Source organism: Mya arenaria, chromosome 2, assembly GCF_026914265.1.
Source record: "Mya arenaria isolate MELC-2E11 chromosome 2, ASM2691426v1".
Classification (NCBI taxonomy): domain Eukaryota; kingdom Metazoa; phylum Mollusca; class Bivalvia; order Myida; family Myidae; genus Mya; species Mya arenaria.
In genome coordinates this window covers 7,755,989-7,776,293 of record NC_069123.1, presented here as the reverse complement: position 1 = coordinate 7,776,293, position 20,305 = coordinate 7,755,989, and the positions used below count along the sequence as shown (strand labels likewise).

The following is a 20,305-nucleotide window of genomic DNA, read 5'->3' as shown; positions in this document are numbered from 1 at the left end:
ATGCACTTGCTAGTATTGCCTAAGAATTTGACCTCTGATATAGTAGTTAGATGATATGAAGTAAATTCTGTCAGAGTTAGTGGAACTAATGATCCATTCTTAATCATTGAAATGTACTAACAAGGCATCTCACAGTCTTATGTCTGTGTATGCCTTTGAGGTTATGTCTCCACAAATCTTTATCATGGCCTGACAGTCTGCTTTCTTTAATTTGTGTCTTTGTATTAAAAATATGTATTATTTTTAATACATATTTTATTTATAGTACTGCATTTATCTCCTATCGATTTTCATGTTTTATGTAACTTGAAACTTTCATTAAGTTGTAAAAACATTAAATCTGTGAGAGTGTAGCTTTAAGAGAAACATTAGTGATTTTAGCATCAAACTTGTTTTATATGTTCTTTTTAAGTTCTAGGTTATTCTGTAATCATTAACCATCATTGTGCCATAGATAGACCTGTGAAAAATTATTATAATGTACTATGTTATATTATTGAATAAAATACTTACGGTATGTTTGAATTTGGCTGATCATTGAGTAGTTGAGGGATTTTTATAGTCATATTTAGATTCCCACTGAACCTGAAAAGGTATACCATGAGGTTTTTTCATATCTACATTGTATATAACAGCGAGTGCTTTCCAATGCTTTAAAAAGATATTTCCATGAAATAAAACAGATATCTGATCATCTCAAACAGTACACATATAAAAGATAATTTTTCGAAATTTTTCACCTGGTAAACAATTTAATGCCTTTGACTGACTTAAAAGGGTTTCTTCTCCTTCATATTGCTGCTGAAATATTTCCCTCGAGTTTCGAGGAACCTGTTCCAATTTTGAGTGCCTAAAATCTAAAAGCAAAGCTTGAAGACGGTCTTCCTTTCCTGCAGTACAAGCATCCATAAACTTGGCAGTTGAGGTTGAAGAAAAGGGCAAAATTGATACTGCAAAGGATAAACAATTAATATTATCAGTGTCCTTCATTTGTCTTGTATCAGGAATACCTGGAATGAATTTTTGCCTAAAGAAATCATTAAGTCTGCTGCTGGGCTTATATGTATTCGGCTTTTCCTTTTTATCTTTTATATGATCAGATTCCATGTTCTGTATATCTTCCACTGTTAATGTATTATGCAAAAACATATTATTGTCAGTGTAATGAAATGTATCTTTGATTTCTTGCAAATATTTCTGTTCCATTAGGCCAGCATACACTCCAGACTCAACATAGCGGATGTACAGATATTCAGCATTGTCTACAATGATTTTAAATACATGACATACAAAAACACCTTTGGTGCAGGTTTTGGCTGATGCTAATAGAGCAGTGTCATATTCTAACTTAAGAAAACTTAGTTTTTTGCAATCAACAATTCCTTCTTCTAAAATCAAATTCAGAAATAAGTTCTGCATAGTTATGGCATGAGAACAGAATTGTAAATTTGTCAGCAAGATACTTGACCATTCATTTGGAAATGTACAGGAAGCTTTTCTTTTTACAGGCTTTAACTTAGTTCCAGAATGAGAATTTGAACTTAATTCAGGACGTGAAGTTTGGACAAAGTGGAATTGATATTTTCCACCATGGAACTGCCTGTGCTTGCGGACTTTTGGATCTGGACTTAAAAGTGAATCAGTGTCATTTTCCTCAAATTTACCATTATAATCTGACCAGTCTTCACCTAACAAAAGTCTTTTTTCAATAAATTTTTCTCAATATCTAAGAAATGTTTAGTATAATGATTACTTTCAAAATCCAGTGTACACAGGTGGTCGCTCATTGTGTAGGATTTGTTTGTCGGCATGTCCAGGTAGTCCTCATCAAACAGTAACAACTTCAGCTTGCTTCTCTGTAAAAGACATTGAATATTTCTCATATTTGTGAGTGAAATATTGCTGAAAAAGACTCCTTTATTTCCACATTGAGTTCAAATATGGAAACTATTGAAAAGGTCTTACCAGGTGTTTTGGACAGAAGCGTAAATCAGTGGTTTCTGGGTCGATTCTTTTTTCTGGGAGATATTCCAGCCAATCATCTAGGGAAGGAAAGGTGATTCTGTCCTAAAAATAAAAAATCATTTGGGAAATAAAATTGACAGAAAGATGTTTAACAGTGTCATACATGAACACAAGGGAATGCCACAGCTAATTTATTATTGCTCAGTAGGTTAAGGAGATCATCATGGCTATTGATAAACCCTGTCATTACATTTTTAATTTTCTATTTAGTGTTATAAACATGCAAAAAAGTTAAACATTACAAAATCTTTTTTGCACCATACATCAAAGAAGTGGTCGTGTATAATGTGTAACTCCAGGTCTTCGTAGCTCGTTCGCTGAAATCCATTGCATTGCGCCCATTTGCATTCCTCTTCTCGTCCATGTTGTCCCATTCTAGTTGTTGTTAGCCCGATGAATCCACAATTATTCCATTCACAGTGATAGGTCTTGGGGACAAAAACAGAAGAAATTTGTTTATATGGTAAATAAATCATTTAATCTTTTTCTGAATTATTACCTTCATTCAGACCATAGAAAATGCAAAATTTTTATTACAAATCTGTTATATTGCATGTTTCTTAATATTAGTCATTAAAGCAAGACCAGTTTAAACTGTTTTATTTTTTTAAATGTCATAAACAAACTTTAGGATAACATGCAGAAGATGGAGGTTGGCACTTAACTTAATAATAGTAACTTTATATTTCATAAATTTTGATCTCTTCGTTATTTTCATGTTAACATATTTTATAACTCACAGGTCCAGGATTTTGCTCAACATCATTTGATAAAAGTAATTTTAATTTGGAGAAATCGGCGTGATCTGCGATATCCAATTCATCTGTAAGAAAATCACAAATTTCTGAATTCATGTACACTTGAGCCTTAATAACTTTTATTTTTACACAGATATTAAGTTGATAAGTAAGTGTTGACAAAAAGAAGCATGAATAACATGAAAAAATTATATAAACAATGTTTGATTTAGTACCCAAGAAAGAAATTAAACCTTGATGGGGAGGTGAAGTTTTTTCTGCAGGGTTCAGACTGGATGTTGAAATGGTGCTCTTCGAGTTTGGCTGACTTCTGCTGCTCTTCGTTGATTTCTTGTTCGTAAATTGTAATAAAATAATTTCATTAAACATTAATATCCCTTTTTATTATTTTAACATTAAAATTACCCTAATGGGAAGTTCATTATATATAGATGATGCTTGTTTTGTTTTTCAATGTAATATTGTAATTTATTTCACTGAACGAGCAAGATAAATGTCATTTCAGAAAGGATATCATAAATTTATAATTTGAGTTCCTGGACCCTGTTTGCACTAAAGTATGGTTTTGACATTAAAACTGACTAAAATTTCTTTTATTAGACAGAATGCACATAATGAATATTACATATAAATCTGTCATTTTTGGCATTAATTCAATTAAATTTGATTAACATTACAATGAATTGACAATTATTGACAAGCAAGAATCATTGATTATCTAATGAGCATTAAGATTCAGTAAATAAACAAAACTAATGCATATATACAATTATAAACATATCTTTCACTGGGGATGGGGGAATGTCACAGAGAAAGTAGACAATCCAATGTATCTTACGCCAATATGAATTTATTGCCACATTTTCATCAAATTCTTGTTTTAAATAGTGGTTTGGGTTGTGTGTTTTTTATAAATGACTGTATCACATTTGGATATGTGTTCATGCTCTGTCTTATTGCATAACACAATGTAGCAATCCTCCCTTTTTACATGTAAATGTTTACATCAACACCAGCTGGTATCAATTTAAGCTGTTTCCAATACCTGACAAATATGCAAGACGGTTAGACCCGTGTTGAGCATTTTTATATCAGTCAATAAATTTAAGGGGCCAGGGGGAAATTTCCAAAAAGGGGGTGGGGGATCAAAATATACCAATTTAATCATAGCCACCTTATTAAAACTTACAAAGTAGTCATGTAAGAAATGAAGATGCCAAGGACTATGAAAAATATATTATACAATGTATAATTATAAACTAAGAGGTAAAACTCATTCACTGATATAAAAAAAAACTTGTTTACCGTACTACTCAGTAAATATCTAACATACCCGATGACAGAAAGAATTGTCAGTGTTCTTCTTGTATTTGGTCCCTCCAGGTACATGGCGTCGACAGAAAAGGTCCAGTAGGAAATCTTCTCTAGAACACTTCACTGGGCATAGGGGGCAGTCAAACCATGTCTGCTACAGTTAACGGACACAATGCATTCAATATTTCTTGCTTCAAGTTATAAAATGAGGTTTTTACAATTCACTTCGACACTTTTCGTAATATTGCACGTTAAAACATTTCAACAGAAAGCATCAAAGCAATACACCAAAACATTCTTAGAAATAAATAGAAAAAAAAATATGATAATAATAATAATGCAAACTCAAGGGCTATAACTCTGGTTTTACTAAATGAAGCTTGGAATGAAATCCTCATAGATTAACAAAGGCATTGGTTTTGCATTTGCCTACCCTTTTCTTATTAAATTATTGGAAAACTGAATTTTATTTAATTTAAATGATGCTGCAATTTGTTACAAATTGCAATTTCATGTAGCATGTTCTTACCTTGTTTATCTTCTTAACTCCAGTCATTGTAGAGCAGACAGGTAGGCGCTTCTTTGTGGTAATGGCGTCTTCTTTCGGGCACTAAATATGCAAGATATCAAAGCATTTATTATACATAACCACCATCAAAAGTGTTTCTTCTCTCTATTTCAAGAACACATCACAACACTAGGACATTGTTATGGCTCAGAAAATGATTAGGATTAACTTTGATAGTTATGTTGATTTTAATCTTCTTTGAAGAAACTACATCACTACAGGAATATTGTAACTTACCATCCAGATGCTATGTACATTGTCTGCCTTCACCTTTACCGTTACATCAGATGTCAACGGAATTTCAACGTGATCTTTATACTGCTCAGATCTACAAATATACATGTGGAAACATAATTGTAACATCAATTAATTGATTTGACAAGTAAATTAAACAGAATCTTTAACATCAGCAAATATATTTCATTTACCTTTGAACTTTCAGCTGTCTGTGTTGCGTAAATTTTCTTCGCCTTACCCTTCGATTTTTGTTTGATCTGTGGTAACATGGTCTGGCTGATCTAGCACATTCATCAACCTAAATATTAATGACAAAAAACGTTGGCTACCTTCTGGGTATAAGTCAATCAGGATATATAAAAATATAGCAAAATATGGAAATGTTTCAGGTTGTTTAACCCTTGTCCCTACCAAAGGTAGACAAGAAACAGACATGCTTTAAATGTTTTCATCAATGAATGTATTTAAGTTTAATTATGTAAATGCTCATTAAATTTTATTAAAATTGTTGCATTGCCCATCTGAAACAGCTTAACAGGCTTTCAAAAAGAACACCAGCACAGGAATCTCAGATTGACATAAGTTTTTTTGCACTATTACCTATATTTATTAAATAATTATGTTATAATATATATTTTAAGTACAAAACAAACATAACAGAGACCTTCAAAACATTGCGCCTTGGTAACTTCACATTATGCTGCACTGAGGTAACATCTGGAACTTCAGCTGCTGGCTGTAAGAATAAAACAAATGTTCCTTTTGCGGTCATAATATGAAGTTCAGTTCATCTGTTTTATGAAGTCACTATAATTAAGAATAACCTTTGTTATCTCCTCTGAATAGAGGCATTTTCAAAATAAAAAGAACAGTGGTACAAAATAGGAATTAAGGCAAAAAAAAACACAACATATTTGATTCTTCCATGCTAAGGTTAAAACACTTGACATTGACCACTTTTGCCTTAGTAAATAAGTGTTAATTTACTTTCGACACAAAATAGATAAAATATATATTAGCACAAGCCCCATCCCTGCACTGGTAAAATGTGTTTTGGCTTCCTCAATTTCTGGGTTTTATACTGCAGGGCTTGTTAAAAAAATCAAATGCCAAGCATTTATACATGAATTCGGGCTTGTTCATCCGAAAGACTAACTTGATGACTGACCAAATGTTACGAATATCAAATTAGAAAAGGTTCATAATTGTTTGAATTACCTGTAAATGGTAACTTATGAATGAATATCCTATATCTACCAACCAACACAAGCATCTTATCAGAGAATTCAATGCTTTTGATAAATTATAACTATTGATCTAGCAAATGCCATCCATTTAGAGCAAGTGTTGTATTTACCAAACGGACTATTTCCGAGTACAGAGGCTGCTTGCTGGCCTGGACATTCTGGTCACTGACTGGTTCAACAGCAGCTGCCAGGCTTTGAAAATAGTCAGAGCTAAAAATAAGGCACCAGGAAAATATTGTTTTTAATATCTCAGACATAGGGAGTTAGGAACACCATATGAACTATAATTAAATGGACATCCTTCTTTTAACTGACTAACATATTACAAACCGAACAAGAGTCATACTTAACCTTGCATCATACAACAAGCAATTAAGTGAGACAGTATCGAACAATGCCAACATTTAATATAATTCTTATCATTGTAAAATATTTCATGTTAATTCATCAACACGACATGTTCATCTTATACCCTTAAACAACACTGAGGTAATGACAATATTCAGATATTTTACACAGGCAAAAAACTAATTAACTCAGCTGAATTGAAATATATTTGAAACAAATACCACTGGTCAAAGCTTGATGCATCAATCTCTGCTGAATGGTGTTGGCGTATGTCTTCATTCCAATGTACATCCTGCTGATAGGCTATTTCACTCTAGGAATACACATCCTCCTCAATCGCCTGACTACAATGTCTACCACCAACACGACTCAGATGAAGTCCATCACGACCCAACACATCAGCACATTCCTTAATTGTATATAAAGACAGAATGCATGGTTTAACAAACTTTTCAATCATTGGAATATTAAGTCTTCATCTTTGCTATCTTCAATATACTATCTTGTTAACCGAGATACAGAAACAAAAATAATGATATTGCTCATATACTGTTTTTGAAAAAGTTGGTGAATATTATATAAATATTGCATGCCTTCCAGTGTGACAGTACATATTGTTAACATGAGGGAAATACTGTTACCCGAGGAGAAGCCGAGGGTAACAGTATTTACCCGAATGTTGACAATATGTACTGTCACACTGGAAGCCATGCAATATTTATTTTATTATACCGAACACAGTTACATTTATATACATGATATATAAGATTTTTACCATAACACAACTTTCAAGTTTAATCAATTTATTCTGTAATTATTGTTTGTTTACTTTAGCTGTCATTTTGTTGCAAATGTTGTTTAGAAATAAGGCAAACACCGGTTGTAACCAGATTCACAATACATTTTAATAAGCGCTTACCACCTCAGACTTGGGAAACCAAAAAATGCCTATTTTAAGACGTGCGTGCTATGTGACAGTATCATGTCAACCGGTCAAAACGATACTGTCAGTGTGTGACAGTACGAAATTGCCCATGATGGGAATATGAGAAATTAACATGGGCAGGTCACGTGACTTATAATAATGATATATGTATACCAATGAAATAAACAATATCATTATGACAACCCATATCCACAAAGGCATAAAAATGCATTACAGTTACATATTTCTACCTGTCTATATAAATAAGGACCATCTTAAATTTGCCAAATATCTACAACTTCTATTTCTGTATTGCATAAACTTATTTTGTTGATTTATACCTGAGCTCCATATCCAAGGAATCTGATGCATGGGATGGCCTCTGAAATGTCCATTAGCATGGTGTTAGCATTCTGGATCCATCTGTTGAAGACTCTCGCTAATGTTGAAGATACTCGTCTGTCATTCTTTTTTCGTGGCAGAATAGAACATAAAACAATCTCAGTTTCCGGACTCGTCTCGTGGATACTATCACATACCTCAGTGACTCTCCTTTGAAATAAACATACATTATTAGACTATTAATAAAGCCAAGGCAAACAAGTAGTGACTTCTTCAAATAAAGCATTATAAAGTCGTAATAACACTTTGTCATAACTTTCTTGAATCAGGCATATTTCATAACATTAAAACTTGAGGAAAAGGAGATTAAATAAAATTTCATAAATTGTTTTGTTACTTAGTAGACAAAATGTGTGTCATAGAAATAGAGTACGCCAAAGGGAGTTTTTAAAAACTGGTACCTTGACGAAGCTTATTGAAAATACTGCTTCTTACGTAATAGAATCAAACATATTTAATGTGTACCTATAAAACACATCCTCTCTGGCTTGAACATCATTGGAGCCAAGATGAATATAGACACATGGGTAAAACTCCTTCTTCAATGAAAGCTGCAGAACTGCCACAAATCCCTTCTTGTCATTCACAAACTTGGCTCCTACAATTGAGGTAAACTGAACAATGGTAGCTTTTGTTTTTATGTTTTCTTTAACCACGACCCCCCCTTTGGGTCCAGAATACCGGTGACTTTGACTCTCGGTCCAGCAAATCCCGGGTTTAACCCCAGCCCTGTGGGGACAAACTGCTAACCCTAACCCCGGTAAGGACCATTTTTTTTGGGGGGGGGGCCTGGTTACAATTGACTGATGCATTAATAATATTATTTTGGTATTGGATGGTTCAAATCAATCAAGAAACATTTGATTCAATAATTAATATGGAATGGAATATGCAGTACCATATCTTGTGATATGATTGGCGCATGGAATTTAATTGGTATTAAATAAAAAAACATTTTTCCTTTTCTTTTCACATAATACACTGTTTAAAAAGTGGTCGTGTGGAGTTCTTGTTTGTCCATATACATAAAAAAATTATTCAGTTTAGCTTGACTGATATGTGGGATGTTTAAACAGGAAAAGTGAAAAGAAAGAAGGTCTTTGACTAGAAACTTAAGAAAAACATTTTGTATACACCAATCACTTTAACAAGTACTTTGAGCTAACAGGGACCTTTAGATGAAATGGCTGAGAAACAAGGCAATATATGACATTTTTACTTCTAGCAATATATTGGCCTACATGTATCTGTACCTTGTGTGGGTAAGAACCACCAGCCCAGCTCAATAGGTTAGAGAACTGTGCTAATGTTCCTGCCGCCATGGGTTTGAGTCCAAAAGAAGGCTATTATTCAAACGAACAATATTTCCTCCAAATTGTTTTCCTTACTTGTGTCAATAAAAGGTAAAAATGCCAGAATCAGCTTATAGGTTAATTGGGGCCAAGGAGTGTAAAATGTGTGAGCAAGAACAAGCTACAAAATAAATGGCGGAGTGGAGTAAACAGTGTGTGGGTAATGGTAAATAGACATGTTATCACTTCTTTATGCAAACATTATGCTGTGAACAAGTTTGTCATGTCAAGATTTTTTTTATAAAATTCACTGCAATTTGTATAAATCAACATAATTTGCAAATATGAAATTGGACAAAAAATAAGAATATTTTGGGAAAAATAAAATTTATGGTCCAGTGAAACAGCCTTGAGAAGCCTTTGCACAAAATTAATCACTGGAATGCCATGCTAGTGCAATCATGGGTTCAAGCCACACACAGGATGCACTCTTTCTCGCAGGACTTCTTATATACTGATATATCAAAAGTAAAATGCAAGAATCTCTGGATCAGCCTAAAAGGTTATTGGTGGAAGGCATGAAGCGTGTGTATATGCGTGTGTGTGTGCATGTGTAAAAACCAGCTGCCCAGCTAGCCAATTGGTTAGAGGGCTGTGCTATTGTTCTGGTATTCATGTGTCCAGCCACCACACTGGGTACTTTCACTACCTCCACGGATGTCTTTATTGGTGTCAGAAAAGAAAGAACCGAGTGCTAGAATCACCCTTAAATGTAAATATGGGGAAAATTAGAGAGTGTTTGGATACGAAATCCTACATGTCCGGAAAGCTCAGTTGGTTCGAGCAGTTCTGGGTTGAAAGCCAACACTGCATGGACACACTTTTCCTCACAGAATACCCTTGAGATAATAGTGCTAGGCTAATTCACCAGTCAATATTGTAACCATGGCCCCCAGGGTCAGGGGAATAGCCGGGACTTTGACTTTCGGTCCAGCCAACCCCGGGTAAAATCCCTGCCCTGCGGGAACAAACTGATGGTTTAACCCCGGCCAAATGCCCCCGTACCTCAGAGACTCTACATAAAGCCCAATCTCGGCTTAATTTGGCGCTATGACAAAACACCGCAGTCACCCGGCCCTGCGGGGCCACCTGGAAAGTAGAAACATGGCCCTTTTCACCGGCTATCCCTGGTATTCCCCCGGACCTGGGGGGGGGGGGGTTACAATTTACTGGTGCATAACATAGTGTTTACAGTAATAACCATCAAATATATCAGGGCAAATTGGATACTATAAGGAATAAGGTCTTCGGGTTGATGAAATATGTCGTCTGCAAAACTGAAGGAGACTATAAGTTGTATATTGTGGCAGATTATTTGGGTCATAATACATTCACTAACATCTTTATGCAATATTGAAGCAAAATAGTTCGCCATAATCATTTAAATAACATCCATTTGCCTTTTAAAAATGTGTGTACCTGATACTGGGAGGCATCGAATAGTGGACCAATTTGGAATCGCTGCTTGGATACGATGTACGTTGGAATCACCTGCCACAAGCGCACTACCAAGACATCCACTTGAATCTGCAATGGAATAAAACACACGCTCCTCGACCTGGATGTACATCTCGACAGAAAAGAAAATATAGACAAATACTGCTGTTTTTTTTTTAAATATAGTCGCGAAATCAAATGACGATTCACAATATAAGCGAAAACGCGATAAATAATTCTAGGAACTTAATTCAGTCACAATTATATTCAAAAAAAGGCGCGAGTAGTATTTTGATTTAAAGTTTGGTCAGCGATGATATCTAAGCAAGCTTAAATCTCAGTTTCAATCTCAAGAAATTCGAATCGAATCTCTCTCGTGAGCTTTCCGTGACAGAAAGCATCAGTTTCCGGGTCATTTCTCCAGAAGTGTGCGTAGATCGTAACCTTTGCAATACGTCATGTGCTATTTTAAGCATTTTCCATATAAGGTAATCCTCTACTTCCGATACCGAAAAACTTACAACAGGCCTCTCGTAGTAAAGAGAAACCCTAGAGAAATGCGCCGGCAAAATATAAGTCCAAAGCTTGGGAGAACTTTGGTTTTGCAAAGTCAGACAATAAACTAAGTTATTTGTAAATTGTGTCTGGCCGAATTAAAATATAATGGGAACACTACACAACAGGGTCCTACTAAACACTGCAAAGCCTAGCAAAGTCAAGCAAAGCCTAGCAAAGCCAAGCAAAGTCAGTTGTATTTTTATTTATTTGTATTTATTTGTATGAGTTTTATATATTTAGTTGGAAAAATGTATAATTTATTGCAAATATTGTGTTAAATTTGTAAAATTACATTACTTCAAGATTGAAAAATCCAGCGAAACCTAGCAAAGCCTATGAAAACCTAGCAAAGGCAAGCAAAGTCTGGTTTATTGTTATTTATTTGTATGAGTCTTATATATTTAGTTGGAAAAATGTATAATTTATTGCAAATATTGTGTTAAAATTGTAAAATTACATTACTTCAAGATTGAAAAATCCAGCGAAGCCTAGCAAAGCCTATGAAAACCTAGCAAAGTCAAGTAAAGTCTGTTTTATTGTTATTCATTTGTATTTTTTTGTATTTATTTTTATGAGTCTTATATATTTAGTTGGAAAAATGTATAATTTATTGCAAATATTGTGTTAAATTTGTAAAATTACATTACTTCAAGATTGAAAAATCTTGCGAAACCTAGCAAAGCCTATGAAAACCTAGCAAAGTCAAGCAAAGTCTGTTTTATTGTTATTTATTTGTATTTATTTGTATGAGTGTTATATATTTTGTTGGAAAAATGTATAATTTATTGCAGATATTGTGTTAAATTGTAAAATTACATTACTTCAAGAGTGAAAAATCCAGCGAAACCTAGCAAAGCCTAGCAAAGCCTATGGAAAAATGTATAATTTATATGTATTAATTTAATGACTTGTGCATTAAAACACAGAAATGTCACAGGAAGTTTGACTATCGTTAAGATGCGTTTCTTAATAGAGCGTTCAGTTACCGTTGATCAAATATTAACAGAACTGTTGGTTCATGTTTGATCAACGGTATCCAGGCCACACCACGTGGAGGCGCTCTTGCCATGGCCCGTTAATTGTTTTTTTTTTAAGTTTAACATGTTATTACGAGATGTTGTTGTTATTTACTGTAAGGAAGCAGGTTATGTTTAAACTTGGTACAGATGTTGGGTTCAAGATATTGTGATTAAACTCTGTGCAGATGCTGGGTTTAAGATATTCTGATAAAACTTGGTGCTGATGTTGGGTTCAAGATATTCTGATTCAACTTGGTATAGAGGCTGGGTTTAAGATGTTTTGATGAACCTTGGTACATATGTTGGGTTCAAGATATTCTTATGAAACTCTGTGCAGATGTTGGGTTTAAGATATTCTGATGAAACTTGGTGCTGATGTTGGATTCAAGATATTCTGATGCAACTTGGTATAGAGGCTGGGTTTAAGATGTTTTTATGAACCTTGGTACAGATGTTGGGTTCAAGATATTCTGATGAAACTCTGTGCAGATGTTGGGTTTAAGATATTCTGATGAAACTTGGTGCTGATATGTTGGGTTCAAGATATTCTGATGAAACTTGGTATAGAGGCTGGAATTAAGATGTTTTGATGAAACTTGATGGTACAGATGTTGGGTTCAAGAAGCAGGTTATTTTTATAGTTTTAGCATGTAGTCACGCGTTGTATTGTTCCTGATATTTACGTTCAGAAAACAGGATTTCGACCCGGAATGCGTACCCTACGGGATAATGATATGCATACAGCTATATCGTGTGACACACCCGGACTTACTTTCGCTGACTCCTTGTAGCCCGACATCTTGTGCGCTGATTTGGCTTCTTAAACACTGTGTATTTGCCATTTGTGGACTGAGTTTTCGTTCTTTGTTGAACTAGCGGTAAGAAGTTTTCGTAACATTTTGCGCGTTTCTTCTTCTGATTTTGATGTCCAGAAAAGCTTTGAAGTTTTAAGTTTCGCATAGTGTTCTTCTGAACAGAACACTTAAGTCACTTTTTTTAATTCCATCACAATTTGCATGTACCCATTTTGCACAAGAATTACAATGCACGGAATTCGAACTTTCACCAACATTAAGTTTACACACTGAACAAGGACGATGATCATTTTTAACACGCTTCCGAGCACTAACAGAAGGCATTGTGAACTGTTCAGATGTAACCCCCTAACACTAATAATTATTATATAAGAAATATATTTATTTTTTCGATTAATACACTTAGTAGACAAAATACACTTTCTATTTGTTCGACTATACCACCAGTACACAAACAACCAAAATAACTTATGCAAATAGTTAATATAAGCAACACTTAGTGACAATCAACCAAACTAAAATTATGCAATTAGTTACACAAAGCAACACTTAGTAGACAAACAACCAAACTAAAATTATGCAAATAGTTACACAAAGCAACACTTAGTGACAAACAACCACACTAAACTTATGACAATAGTTACACAACGCAACACTTTAGACAAACAACCAAAAATAACTCATGTAACTAGTTACTTAAACAACACTTACAAGACAAACAACCAATTAAACTAATAACACATAGTAACCTTAAGCAGCGTTTCCCAAACTGCTGAACTAACACTACGTTCAGGAATAATCCCCATTAAAAACTGATATGAATAACCCTTTTGATATTATATATATTTAAACGATTATTACAATTAAATCAATACAATACCACCATAAAAGATCACCAAAATACACCGATGTAATTAGTTAAATTAGGCAGAGTATCCAAAACTGCGTAAAAATGTCACTAACAAATTACTGTCACAACTTCAATTCCTAAACAAAGTGTACTCAGATAGCAATAATGCCGAATTATCTCTAGCAGATATACTATGTTAATGAATATACTAAAACATATAACAGATTATATATGAAAAGAAAGGTACTTGGCAGGTGACATATATGGAACTCGGTACATTACGGAAACACAAATAATACGACATTTGTCAGGTGTCAAATGGCTTCATGTGACTTTCAATGCACAGGGCCTAACTGACACAGGCCATAAACAACATCGCATCCGGCCGCTGTCCACTGAATACAATCACACCTCCGCCAAACCGTCCACAGCCAATGAAAATATTCACACCTCTTACATAATGTGCCCTGTATTCCTTGGCCAATGAAAATATTCCGTCCCGTCCCGCTCACTGCGCCTCCTATTAGGTTAAGCCAATCAAAATAATGCATCGACATTATTCAACATGTAACTGACTTAGCTCTAATTTCTTTGGCTTTGCTAGACCCGGGTAGTACATCATGCACATATGCCTTGTTCTCTCTATCATAAAATCATTCAATGTACAAATACATCTTTATGTATTTTAATATTACTTATGCGTGTTAATTCATTGACTTTGTTCAAAATAAAACTGACTTTGATTGACTTTGCTATAATTTGCCTGACCTTGTTTGAATTAGATATTGTATCATGCATTTTCGTTCTCATAAAGTCTTTTATTCAACAAAGACATCCTTTTGTATTAAAATATTACTTAAAAATGTTAATATATTGACTTTGTTAGGAATATATCTGACTTTGCTAGGCTTTGCTTCGGCTCGACCTTGCTCAACGTAGATTGAATTTGCTATTGTAGCATGCAAGTATGCCTAATGTTCGTTCCCATAACAACAATTACTCAATAAAGACAACTTTTGTTTAGATTAAAATCTTACTTATGAGTGTTAATTCATTGACTTTGTTCAAAATATCCCTGACTTTGCTAGACCTTGTTCGACGTAACTTGAATTTGATATTGTAGCATGCAAGTATGCCAATTTTCGTTCCAGTAAGGTCAATTATTCAACAAAGACATCCTTTTGTATTAAAATATTACTTAAAAATGTTAATATATTGACTTTGTTCAGAATAAATCTGAATTTGCTAGGCTTTGTTAGACCTTGCTCGACGTAACTTGAATTTGATATTGTAGCATGCAAGTATGCCAATTTTCGTTCCAATAAGGTCAATTATTCAACAAAGACATGCTTTTGTATTTGAATATTACTTCTGAGTGTTAATATATTGACTTTGTTCAGAATAAATCTGAATTTGCTAGGCTTTGCTAGACCTTGCTCGACGTAACTTGAATTTGATATTGTAGCATGCAAGTATGCCAAATATTCGTTCCAATAAGGTCGATTATTCAACAAAGACATCCTTTTGTATTTGAATATTACTTCTGAGTGTTAATATATTGACTTTGTTCAGAATAAATCTGAATTTGCTAGGCTTTGCTAGGCTTTGCTAGACCTTGCTCGACGTAACTTGAATTTGACATTGTAGCATGCAAGTATGCAAATTTTTTGTTCCAATAAGGTCAATTATTCAACAAAGACATGCTTCTGTATTTTGTATTAGAATATTACTTCTGAGTGTTAATATATTGACTTTGTTCAGAATAAATCGGACTTTGTTCAGAATATATCTGACTTTGCTAGGCTTTGCTAGACTTTGCTTCGGCTCGACCGTGCTCGACGTAGCTTGAGTTAGATATTGTAGCATGCATATTTTTTGTTCCCATAAGAACAATTATCCAACAAAGACATCTTTTTTAACATTTAAATCTTACTTATGAGTGTTAATTCATTGACTAGGTTCAAAATATCTCTGACTTTTGCTAGGCTTTGCTTGACTTTGCTAATCTTTGATTAGAAATTGTATCGTGAAAGTATACGGTATTTTATTTCTCATTAAGTCATTTATTCAACAAAGACATCTTTTTGTATTTTAATATTACTTATGCGTGTTATGTCATTGACTTCGTACAAAATAAAACTGACTTTGCTTCAATTATTCGACTTTGCTTGACTCAGATATTGTATCATGCAGATATCATGCAAATATGCCTTATTCTCGTTCACAATAAGTCATTAATACGACAAAGTCATCTTTTCGGGATTAAATAACGATTACAAGTCCTACTAAACTTACTTTGTTAAAAAAAAACATGACTTTGCTTGACTTTGCTTGGCTTTGCTAGGCTTTGCTTGACTTTGCTAGGCTTTGCAGTGTTTCGTAGGACCGCTACAAACATGACAACGCATCTTCGCCGATGCTAAATAATTAAAAACATTAAAAAAGTAGTTTTGGTAAGGATATGCCCAATAATTTACAAAATAGGCAAATATTTAAGTCCTACATATTTTTTTATATAAACTATATATATATATATATATATATATATATATATATATATATATATATCGTGATGTATCGTGAATCGCGTAGTCCGTATCGTGATACGCATCGCATCGTGAGTTGAGTGACGATACACAGCCCTAGTTGTAGCATCACGTCTTTATGATTTTTCTTCTTTCTACCTGTAATGTGCTTGCCCCAGGAAACATCATAGTGGGTTCTATCATCATCATTTACCGGAATATCAGGCCGCCCTCGCTTAATGTACGGAGTGCTACTTGCCAATGGTGTTGGAGACACATCAGTTTTTCCTTCTTCTTTTATCACATTACAATGCCTGACTGACATTTAAGATATTTCACGTTGTAACCGTTCTGTTTCTAACTGTAGTCTCAAACGTTCATTCAGAAGCCGTAACTTCTCAATTTCTTGATGAAATACTGTCGCATCTTTATTGTCTGCCATTGCAGAAGGTGGGCGGATATCGTTCGGACTATCCATTATATCCCACCGCTGCCACCAAATTTGTAACGTGTGCGGAGTGTACCGAGCGGCTGTACGTACACTATTTTATCAAAGTTATGGCAGAACTCTTTAATAAATGATTAAAGATGAAACTATATAATAATTTTCCTCAAGGTGACTTAACCTTTTGATTGTATACAAATGATTTTGATTAAGCTCCAAATAAATAATCACATAATAATTATAAAAGAACTTTCGTTTAATTATGTAATTTTCCTTTTGGTCAAATGCCTGTGATCGACTTATTAGTCGGCGCCCAGAATATTTGATATTACTTTAGAAATATTCCAACTTAGGGACAAGTTCATAAATTGCAGAACAATGCTTTCAATAGTTTCCACGTTGCATGATAAAATATGAAGTTTAGTTTGTTTTAAAAAACTTTACACTTTAATTGATAATGAAACCTTAAATCATAATAGCCCTGCTTATCATTTTGAAAATTTTGATTTTAAATACCAACTCAATCATAACAACTCGGCCATCTCCGAGATAGATACAGGCCGAGGTGTTCCGATTGATACCAAATAGATGAAGGTTACACGGTACTATTAAAATATCCTTTATGTTTGTAAACCGCCTACGCATTAATCTCCCTTGGTGACAGCAAAAATGCCGAGTTTTGAAAAATTAACCTTGAGCTTAATTGTTTGTCTTGAAAATGTCATTCGAAAGAAAGAACTCCAGATAATTCCCCTTTGATGTATAGTATTATCCCCGTTCTATATACTCATATGAGTGAAATGTGTTACAAAAACTTATACAAAATATAAAACAAGGAATTCACATAACATGCCGGTACAAATAAAAGGTGAATTTCATGCTATTGAAATCTATGTATTAGACCATTGACTCTATTTCATCCGAAGAAACGTATGTATATTTTTGTTATAATTAAGTTTTAACCGGAGGATTAGCTTGGGGAAAAAAACAGAATATCTATAATTCCGGGCTTAAACTATTGTTCCATAATGACCTTCGAGCATATGTACACCCAACATAAAACAAAATATTATTTTTTGGTTATCTGCATGCACCTTTTTCTTCTAATTTCATTGCGCCGACTTGATGCTATGCATCAACTTTTTTCTTGTATATAATGAATTTCAAACTCTCTTAATCCACTGCTATGTCAGTGATCTCTGTGAATTAACAGAAAGCTGGGCTTTCCTGCATAAACCACAGAGTTATAACTTTCAAAATGAAATTACTTGTTATAGTTATGAAATACCAGATAGCCAGGCTTTCTTGGTATGTACATAAAATACGTTTATTTTCTTTCTTTGCGTCTGCAATCTAAATATAAATACGATATAACTTCATCCAACAGGAAAGCAGATGAAAAACTCGGCATTATATACGCCGTGAAAAGCGCTCAAGCAAAGCAATGCTTCCATCCCGAGGGCTTTTGTCTGTCCATAATGGCACACCTGGTCTGCAATGGCCCTCGGGCCATTACGGACCAGGTGTGCCATTATGGACAAACGGCACACCGGCGCCGTATATTAACCTCTTATTATATTGACCAGCTAATGATCATCACTCAGAACGTAAAAGTCATAAACAACAAAAAAGTATTATTAATTGACCGGCCAATGATCATCCATTTTAAATATACCAATAGAACTCTTTAATTACAAAATATTAAAAAAGTGTGATAAACTCGTGATTATATAACACTACTGTCAGGGGCGTAGCTTCCTATAGGCCGTGTAGGCCGCGGCCTACACATTTTTCAGAAAAACCGAAAAAATAAAAATGCCAAACCTGCAATAAAAACTGAAGGCATATAGGAGGGTGAGGAGTTAAAATATGAAATTCCGACAAATGCGCTTTATTATATAGGAAACCTGGTATTTCAAATAAATCGTAGTCCTTGGCTCTAAAACATATTTTCACGCGACATTAATGTTTCGTATATAATTTATCGGAAGTTGCATACCAGTTGTCTGCGCGTTTACGCCGTACATTAAACATTTCCAATCGGCTTGGTAAAATTTTGCGGGTTTAATTATTTGAAATTGTAAAAGGTCTGGCGCCAATAATGCCGAACATAGTCCTGCATATCCTGATTTCGATAGTCTCACTTTGACTTCAATAGATGAAGATACCAAACAACAATTGCTAGAAGGAACTTGGCAATCATGCCTCCAGTACCAGTTCCACCCGAGTGTCTGAACTATGATGGACACAGTTAAGGACATTGGATTCTTGTTCAATTATTCAACAAATCGTCTAGCAGCGTTCCAGGACGAGCTTTCTAGAGAAGTCGCAACGAAAGAGGACATGAACCGGCGCACTAAACTTCGCTCGTTATGTGAGACACGATGCATAACGAGCAGTCGTGCGGACGCACTCGAAACGTGGTCCACGCACTTGAAACTATTAATGAAGACGGAGACGAGAAGGCCGGCCAGTATTTGTCCGCTGTACTGCGCTTTGAATACATTATCTCACTTTTAGTGGCGCAACACATTGGGTACTACCAAGAACCTGACAAATCTTCTTCAGAAGGAAGGCAGTGATCTACTGCATGCCGTTGAAGAAACCTACGTCATTGTCAAATTGTGCAATGACTGGAGGGCTGATCCTGATGTGTAGAATGGACTGTACATGAAAGCAACGGATATAAGCTCAGGCTTCGACATTCAACCATCAATTCCAAGAAGAGTTGGTCGACAGCAAAACAGAGCAAATCCTGAGATGCAAACACCATCTGACTACTTCAGATTAACCTTGTACAAAGTCTTAAAAGACAGATACAGTGCACAACATTTATTGACTTTAAAACTGGAAATTCTGCAGGACGACATGCTGCCAGCAATTTATGCTGCTTAGGCCCCTGATCGCCACGAAATATTTGACTTATTTAAAACAGAATGGAATGTAAGATGGAGCATCGCAGCCGCAAGTTTATAGAGATTACGAGAGACCACGAAGCAGACCAACAAGAGCCTGTATCCGTGCATATTTACAATATTCGAGGTTCTTCTTACTATGCAACCTACATCAGCCTCTTGTGAAAGGTCGTTTAGTGGGAAAACGAATAAAAAACTTCCTGCGAACGACAATGAAACTTAAAATATATTGTTGCTCTCTTTCATGATTTTACAACAAGAAAATATACGCCAAAACGCACCTACAATCACCTAGCTATGCAAAGTTACCGGGGGTGGGGAGCATGCCCCCGGGTCCCCTTAAACGTGGCCTACACATATATTTTCGTCAAGCTACGCCCCTGACTGTATTCTTATTTGTATTTCAACTCGAGGACAACATTTACTCTTGAACAACTATGTTTAATGAAATCCTTCTTATTATATGTTATCTGCGTTTCTCCATGGCCTTCTGTGTGTATGTTAACTGCGTTTCTTAAAATCCTTCTCTGTCTATTAAATTAACTGCGTAACTCTATCTCTTTGT

At 34.7% G+C, this 20,305-nt stretch overlaps 3 long non-coding RNA genes and 1 pseudogene across 4 annotated transcripts; all 4 read right to left on the bottom strand.

Annotated features, from left to right (window-relative positions):
- Positions 1-20,305, bottom strand: part of LOC128205825 (ferroxidase HEPHL1-like) — a 322,009-nt pseudogene that overhangs the window by 88,430 nt on the left and 213,274 nt on the right.
- Positions 2,390-3,042, bottom strand: LOC128246131 (uncharacterized). The gene is made up of 3 exons (XR_008263239.1): positions 3,017-3,042; positions 2,766-2,848; positions 2,390-2,453 (listed from the first exon to the last, which is right to left on the bottom strand). It is a non-coding gene; the product is annotated as an uncharacterized LOC128246131 (long non-coding RNA).
- LOC128246098 (uncharacterized) lies at positions 4,188-5,138 on the bottom strand. 2 transcript variants are annotated; one of them, XR_008263235.1, is made up of 4 exons: positions 5,094-5,138; positions 4,903-4,993; positions 4,627-4,707; positions 4,188-4,248 (listed from the first exon to the last, which is right to left on the bottom strand). It is a non-coding gene; the product is annotated as an uncharacterized LOC128246098 (long non-coding RNA). The 2 variants fall into 2 exon arrangements; XR_008263234.1 differs by having other exon boundaries at positions 4,196-4,251.
- LOC128246116 (uncharacterized) lies at positions 5,578-6,756 on the bottom strand. Its single transcript, XR_008263237.1, has 3 exons — positions 6,719-6,756; positions 6,260-6,341; positions 5,578-5,638 (listed from the first exon to the last, which is right to left on the bottom strand). It is a non-coding gene; the product is annotated as an uncharacterized LOC128246116 (long non-coding RNA).